The following is a 9629-nucleotide window of genomic DNA, read 5'->3' as shown; positions in this document are numbered from 1 at the left end:
CTCCCCTTTTCAATATCTTACTCAGTATTTTAACGAGAAACAAATTGATGATTGAAAATGAAGTATTTAAGGTTATTATCTAATCAATTATGTGTTTGCATCATTTTTATCGTATATATATGAATTAATACCCATGGACTGAAAATTCACAAAAACGTGGAAAACGGCAAAATATTGCATAATTCGATGATATTTTGTTTAAATCACATGAAGGAAAAGGGGATGATAAAAGTCAAAATATTGCTAAATTCGATGATTTTTCGTACGAAACAAAATGCAAGAAAACTTGCTTCAAATGCAATATTTTGCGAAATTTTGAGATTTCAAAGCCAAATCACATATCGTGATACTACATGAAATAATATTGAAATATTGGTAAAAATGAATATATTTACGTAATATCAAACTACATGAAAATCGTGAAAATAGTCACTATTTAACCATATTTGAGGATTATAACTTAGAATCATAGAGCGAGGTTTCGTATTATTTAGATCCAAGAAAAGACAAATGACAATGTTGTTTCCAATACAAATGATAAAAAACAATGTGTTTTCATTAGAAATAACTAAAATGTTTTTGATTTTCCGATTATATTAACGAGGGAAGATGTACACGTAAAACCGCTCTAATCCGGCTGAAACGTCGATATATGTAATAAAAACAGAACTTCTCCCCTTTTCAATATCTTACTCTGTATTTTAACGAGAAACAAATAGATGATTGAAAACGAAGTATTTAAGGTTATTATCTAATCAATTATGTGTTTGCATCATTTTTATCGTATATATATGAATTAATACCCATGGACTGAAAATTCACAAAAACGTGGAAAACGGCAAAATATTGCCTAATTCGATGATATTTTGTTTAAATCAAATGAAGGAAAAGGGGATGATAAACGTCAAAATATTGCTAAATTCGATGATTTTTCGTACGAAACAAAATGCAAGAAAACTTGCTTAAAATGCAATATTATGCGAAATTCTGAGATTTCAAGGCCAAATCACATATCGTGATACTACATGAAATAGAATCGAAATATTGGTAAAAATGAATATATTTACGTAATATCAAACTACATGATAATCGTGAAAAAAGTCACTATTTAACCACATTTGAGGATTATAACTTAGAATCATAGAGCGTGGTTTCGTATTATTTAGATCCAAGAAAAGACATATGACAATGTTGTTTCCAATACAAATGATAAAAATCAATGTGTTTTCATTAGAATTAACTAAAATGTCCCTGATTTTCCGTTTATATTACTGATGGAAGATGTACACGTAAAACCGCTCTATTCCGGCTGAAACGTCGATATATGCAATAAAAACAGAACTTCTCCCCTTTTCAATATCTTACTCAGTATTTTAACGAGAAACAAATAGTTGATTGAAAATGAAGTATTTAAGGTTATTATCTGATCAATTATGTGTTTGCATCATTTTTATCGTATATATAATGAATTAATACCCATAGACTGAAAACTCACAAAAACGTGGAAAAACGGCAAAATATTGCCTAATTATGTGATATTTTGTTTAAATCAAATAAAGGAAAAGGGAATGATAAACGTCAAAATATTGCTAAATTCGATGATTTTTCGTACGAAACAAAATGCAAGAAAATTTGCTTAAAATGCAATAATATGCGAAATTCTGAGATTTCAAGACCAAATCACATATCGTGATACTACATGAAATAGTATCGAAATATTGGTAAAAATGATTATATTTACGTAATATCAAACTACATGAAAAACGTGAAAAAAGTCACTATTTAACCATATTTTAGGATTTTAACTTAGAATCATAGAGCGAGGTTTCGTATTATTTAGATCCAAGAAAAGACATATGACAATGTTGTTTCCAATACAAATGATAAAAATCAATGTGTTTTCATTAGAATTAACTAAAATGTTCCTGATTTTCCGTTTATATTACTGATGGAAGATGAACACGTAAAACCGCTCTATTTCGGCTGAAACGTCGATATATGCAATAAAAACAGAACTGAATTTTCCCCTTTTCAATATCTTACTCAGTATTTTAACGAGAAACAAATAGTTGATTGAAAATGAAGTATTTAAGGTAATTATCTAATCAATTATGTGTTTGCATCATTTTTATCGTATATATAATGAATTAATACCCATAGACTGAAAATTCACAAAAACGTGGAAAAACGTCAAAATATTGCCTAATTCGATGACATTTTGTTTGAATCACATGAAGGAAAAGGGGATGATAAACGTCAAAATATTGCTAAATTCGATGATTTTTCGTACGAAAAAAATGCAAGAAAACTTGCTTAAAATACAATATTTTGCGAAATTCTGAGATTTCAAGGCCAAATCACATATCGTGATACTACATGAAATAGTATCGAAATATTGGTAAAAATGAATATATTTATGTAATATCAAACTACATAAAAATCGTGAAAAAAGTCACTATTTAACCATATTTGAGGATTTTAACTTAGAATCATAGAGCTAGGTTTCGTATTATTTAGATCCAAGAAAAGACATATGACAATGTTGTTTCCAATACAAATGATAAAAATCAATGTGTTTTCATTAGAATTAACTAAAATGTTCCTGATTTTCCGTTTCTATTAACGAGGGAAGATGTACACGTAAAACCGCTCTATTCCGGCTGAAACGTCGTTATATGCAATAAAAACAGAACTTCTCCCCTTTTCAATATCTTACTCAGTATTTTAACGAGAAACAAATAGATGATTGAAAATGAAGTATTTAAGGTTATTATCTAATCAATTAGGTGTTTGCATCATTTTTATCGTATATATATATGAATTAATACCCATGGACGGAAAATTCACAAAAACGTGGAAAAAGACAAAATATTGCCTAATTCGATGATATTTTGTTTAAATCACATGAAGGAAAAGGAGATGATAAACGTTAAAATATTGCTAAATTCGATGATTTTTCGTACGAAACAAAATGCAACAAAACTTGCTTAAAATGCAATATTATGCGAAATTCTGGGATTTGAAGGCCAAATCACATATCGTGATACTACATGAAATAGTATCGAAATATTGGTAAAAATGAATATATTTACGTAATATCAAACTACATGAAAAACTTGAAAAAAGTCACTATATAACCATATTTGAGGATTTTAACTTCAAATCATAGAGCGAGGTTTCGTATTATTTAGTTTCAAGAAAAGACATATGACAATGTTGTTTCCAATACAAATGATAAAAAACAATGTGTTTTCATTAGAATTAAGTAAAATGTTCCTGATTTTCCGTTTATATTACTGATGGAAGATGAACACGTAAAACCGCTCTATTTCGGCTGAAACGTCGATATATGCAATAAAAACAGAACTTCTCCCCTTTTCAATATCTTACTCAGTATTTTAACGAGAAACAAATAGTTGATTGAAAATGAAGTATTTAAGGTTATTATCTAATCAATTATGTGTTTGCATCATTTTTATCGTATATATAATGAATTAATACCCATAGACTGAAAATTCACAAAAACGTGGAAAAACGGCAAAATATTGTCTAATTCGATGATATTTTGTTTAAATCAATTAAAGGAAAAGGGGATGATGAACGTCAAAATATTGCTAAATTCGATGATTTTTCGTACGAAACAAAATGCAAGAAAACTTGCTTAAAATGCAATATTATGCGAAATTTTGAGATTTCAAAGCCAAATCACATATCGTGATACTACATGAAATAGTATTGAAATATTGGTAAAAATGAATATATTTACGTAATATCAAACTACATGAAAATCGTGAAAAAAGTCACTATTTAACCACATTTGAGGATTATAACTTAGAATCATAGAGCGAGGTTTCGTATTATTTAGATCCAAGAAAAGACATATGACAATGTTGTTTCCAATACAAATGATAAAAATCAATGTGTTTTCATTAGAATTAACTAAAATGTTCCTGATTTTCCGTTTATATTACTGATGGAAGATGAACACGTAAAACCGCTCTATTTCGGCTGAAACGTCGATATATGCAATAAAAACAGAACTTCTCCCCTTTTCAATATCTTACTCAGTATTTTAACGAGAAACAAATAGTTGATTGAAAATGAAGTATTTAAGGTTATTATCTAATCAATTATGTGTTTGCATCATTTTTATCGTATATATAATGAATTAATACCCATAGACTGAAAATTCACAAAAACGTGGAAAAACGGCAAAATATTGTCTAATTCGATGATATTTTGTTTAAATCAAATAAAGGAAAAGGGGATGATGAACGTCAAAATATTGCTAAATTCGATGATTTTTCGTACGAAACAAAATGCAAGAAAACTTGCTTAAAATGCAATATTATGCGAAATTTTGAGATTTCAAAGCCAAATCACATATCGTGATACTACATAAAATAGCATTGAAATATTGGTAAAAATGAATATATTTACGTAAAATCAAACTACATGAAAATCGTGAAAAAAGTCACTATTTAACCATATTTGAGGATTATAACTTAGAATCATAGAGCGAGGTTTCGTATTATTTAGATCCAAGAAAAGACATATGACAATGTTGTTTCCAATACAAATGATATAAAACAATGTGTTTTCATTAGAAATAACTAAAATGTTCTTGATTTTCCGTTTATATTAACGATGGAAGATGTACACGTAAAACCGCTCTAATCCGGCTGAAACGTCGATATATGCAATAAAAACCGAACTTCTCCCCTTTTCAATATCTTACTCAGTATTTTAACGAGAAACAAATTGATGATTGAAAATGAAGTATTTAAGGTTATTATCTAATCAATTATGTGTTTGCATCATTTTTATCGTATATATATGAATTAATACCCATGGACTGAAAATTCACAAAAACGTGGAAAACGGCAAAATATTGCATAATTCGATGATATTTTGTTTAAATCACATGAAGGAAAAGGGGATGATAAAAGTCAAAATATTGCTAAATTCGATGATTTTTCGTACGAAACAAAATGCAAGAAAACTTGCTTCAAATGCAATATTTTGCGAAATTTTGAGATTTCAAAGCCAAATCACATATCGTGATACTACATGAAATAATATTGAAATATTGGTAAAAATGAATATATTTACGTAATATCAAACTACATGAAAATCGTGAAAATAGTCACTATTTAACCATATTTGAGGATTATAACTTAGAATCATAGAGCGAGGTTTCGTATTATTTAGATCCAAGAAAAGACAAATGACAATGTTGTTTCCAATACAAATGATAAAAAACAATGTGTTTTCATTAGAAATAACTAAAATGTTTTTGATTTTCCGATTATATTAACGAGGGAAGATGTACACGTAAAACCGCTCTAATCCGGCTGAAACGTCGATATATGTAATAAAAACAGAACTTCTCCCCTTTTCAATATCTTACTCTGTATTTTAACGAGAAACAAATAGATGATTGAAAACGAAGTATTTAAGGTTATTATCTAATCAATTATGTGTTTGCATCATTTTTATCGTATATATATGAATTAATACCCATGGACTGAAAATTCACAAAAACGTGGAAAACGGCAAAATATTGCCTAATTCGATGATATTTTGTTTAAATCAAATGAAGGAAAAGGGGATGATAAACGTCAAAATATTGCTAAATTCGATGATTTTTCGTACGAAACAAAATGCAAGAAAACTTGCTTAAAATGCAATATTATGCGAAATTCTGAGATTTCAAGGCCAAATCACATATCGTGATACTACATGAAATAGAATCGAAATATTGGTAAAAATGAATATATTTACGTAATATCAAACTACATGATAATCGTGAAAAAAGTCACTATTTAACCACATTTGAGGATTATAACTTAGAATCATAGAGCGTGGTTTCGTATTATTTAGATCCAAGAAAAGACATATGACAATGTTGTTTCCAATACAAATGATAAAAATCAATGTGTTTTCATTAGAATTAACTAAAATGTCCCTGATTTTCCGTTTATATTACTGATGGAAGATGTACACGTAAAACCGCTCTATTCCGGCTGAAACGTCGATATATGCAATAAAAACAGAACTTCTCCCCTTTTCAATATCTTACTCAGTATTTTAACGAGAAACAAATAGTTGATTGAAAATGAAGTATTTAAGGTTATTATCTGATCAATTATGTGTTTGCATCATTTTTATCGTATATATAATGAATTAATACCCATAGACTGAAAACTCACAAAAACGTGGAAAAACGGCAAAATATTGCCTAATTATGTGATATTTTGTTTAAATCAAATAAAGGAAAAGGGAATGATAAACGTCAAAATATTGCTAAATTCGATGATTTTTCGTACGAAACAAAATGCAAGAAAATTTGCTTAAAATGCAATAATATGCGAAATTCTGAGATTTCAAGACCAAATCACATATCGTGATACTACATGAAATAGTATCGAAATATTGGTAAAAATGATTATATTTACGTAATATCAAACTACATGAAAAACGTGAAAAAAGTCACTATTTAACCATATTTTAGGATTTTAACTTAGAATCATAGAGCGAGGTTTCGTATTATTTAGATCCAAGAAAAGACATATGACAATGTTGTTTCCAATACAAATGATAAAAATCAATGTGTTTTCATTAGAATTAACTAAAATGTTCCTGATTTTCCGTTTATATTACTGATGGAAGATGAACACGTAAAACCGCTCTATTTCGGCTGAAACGTCGATATATGCAATAAAAACAGAACTGAATTTTCCCCTTTTCAATATCTTACTCAGTATTTTAACGAGAAACAAATAGTTGATTGAAAATGAAGTATTTAAGGTAATTATCTAATCAATTATGTGTTTGCATCATTTTTATCGTATATATAATGAATTAATACCCATAGACTGAAAATTCACAAAAACGTGGAAAAACGTCAAAATATTGCCTAATTCGATGACATTTTGTTTGAATCACATGAAGGAAAAGGGGATGATAAACGTCAAAATATTGCTAAATTCGATGATTTTTCGTACGAAAAAAATGCAAGAAAACTTGCTTAAAATACAATATTTTGCGAAATTCTGAGATTTCAAGGCCAAATCACATATCGTGATACTACATGAAATAGTATCGAAATATTGGTAAAAATGAATATATTTATGTAATATCAAACTACATAAAAATCGTGAAAAAAGTCACTATTTAACCATATTTGAGGATTTTAACTTAGAATCATAGAGCTAGGTTTCGTATTATTTAGATCCAAGAAAAGACATATGACAATGTTGTTTCCAATACAAATGATAAAAATCAATGTGTTTTCATTAGAATTAACTAAAATGTTCCTGATTTTCCGTTTCTATTAACGAGGGAAGATGTACACGTAAAACCGCTCTATTCCGGCTGAAACGTCGTTATATGCAATAAAAACAGAACTTCTCCCCTTTTCAATATCTTACTCAGTATTTTAACGAGAAACAAATAGATGATTGAAAATGAAGTATTTAAGGTTATTATCTAATCAATTAGGTGTTTGCATCATTTTTATCGTATATATATATGAATTAATACCCATGGACGGAAAATTCACAAAAACGTGGAAAAAGACAAAATATTGCCTAATTCGATGATATTTTGTTTAAATCACATGAAGGAAAAGGAGATGATAAACGTTAAAATATTGCTAAATTCGATGATTTTTCGTACGAAACAAAATGCAACAAAACTTGCTTAAAATGCAATATTATGCGAAATTCTGGGATTTGAAGGCCAAATCACATATCGTGATACTACATGAAATAGTATCGAAATATTGGTAAAAATGAATATATTTACGTAATATCAAACTACATGAAAAACTTGAAAAAAGTCACTATATAACCATATTTGAGGATTTTAACTTCAAATCATAGAGCGAGGTTTCGTATTATTTAGTTTCAAGAAAAGACATATGACAATGTTGTTTCCAATACAAATGATAAAAAACAATGTGTTTTCATTAGAATTAAGTAAAATGTTCCTGATTTTCCGTTTATATTACTGATGGAAGATGAACACGTAAAACCGCTCTATTTCGGCTGAAACGTCGATATATGCAATAAAAACAGAACTTCTCCCCTTTTCAATATCTTACTCAGTATTTTAACGAGAAACAAATAGTTGATTGAAAATGAAGTATTTAAGGTTATTATCTAATCAATTATGTGTTTGCATCATTTTTATCGTATATATAATGAATTAATACCCATAGACTGAAAATTCACAAAAACGTGGAAAAACGGCAAAATATTGTCTAATTCGATGATATTTTGTTTAAATCAATTAAAGGAAAAGGGGATGATGAACGTCAAAATATTGCTAAATTCGATGATTTTTCGTACGAAACAAAATGCAAGAAAACTTGCTTAAAATGCAATATTATGCGAAATTTTGAGATTTCAAAGCCAAATCACATATCGTGATACTACATGAAATAGTATTGAAATATTGGTAAAAATGAATATATTTACGTAATATCAAACTACATGAAAATCGTGAAAAAAGTCACTATTTAACCACATTTGAGGATTATAACTTAGAATCATAGAGCGAGGTTTCGTATTATTTAGATCCAAGAAAAGACATATGACAATGTTGTTTCCAATACAAATGATAAAAATCAATGTGTTTTCATTAGAATTAACTAAAATGTTCCTGATTTTCCGTTTATATTACTGATGGAAGATGTACACGTAAAACCGCTCTATTCCGGCTGAAACGTCGATATATGCAATAAAAACAGAACTTCTCCCCTTTTCAATATCTTACTCAGTATTTTAACGAGAAACAAATAGTTGATTGAAAATGAAGTATTTAAGGTTATTATCTGATCAATTATGTGTTTGCATCATTTTTATCGTATATATAATGAATTAATACCCATAGACTGAAAACTCACAAAAACGTGGAAAAACGGCAAAATATTGCCTAATTCGATGATATTTTGTTTAAATCAAATAAAGGAAAATGGAATGATAAACGTCAAAATATTGCTAAATTCGATGATTTTTCGTACGAAACAAAATGCAAGAAAATTTGCTTAAAATGCAATATTATGCGAAATTCTGAGATTTCAAGACCAAATCACATATCGTGATACTACATGAAATAGTATCGAAATATTGGTAAAAATGATTATATTTACGTAATATCAAACTACATGAAAAACGTGAAAAAGTCACTATTTAACCATATTTGAGGATTTTAACTTAGAATCATAGAGCGAGGTTTCGTATTATTTAGATCCAAGAAAAGACATATGACAATGTTGTTTCCAATACAAATGATAAAAATCAATGTGTTTTCATTAGAATTAACTAAAATGTTCCTGATTTTCCGTTTATATTACTGATGGAAGATGAACACGTAAAACCGCTCTATTTCGGCTGAAACGTCGATATATGCAATAAAAACAGAACTTCTCCCCTTTTCAATATCTTACTCAGTATTTTAACGAGAAACAAATAGTTGATTGAAAATGAAGTATTTAAGGTAATTATCTAATCAATTATGTGTTTGCATCATTTTTATCGTATATATAATGAATTAATACCCATAGACTGAAAATTCACAAAAACGTGGAAAAACGTCAAAATATTGCTAAATTCGATGATTTT

The sequence above is a fragment of the Procambarus clarkii genome, chromosome 84 (assembly GCF_040958095.1).
Source record: "Procambarus clarkii isolate CNS0578487 chromosome 84, FALCON_Pclarkii_2.0, whole genome shotgun sequence".
Classification (NCBI taxonomy): domain Eukaryota; kingdom Metazoa; phylum Arthropoda; class Malacostraca; order Decapoda; family Cambaridae; genus Procambarus; species Procambarus clarkii.
This window is presented reverse-complemented; position numbering follows the sequence as displayed.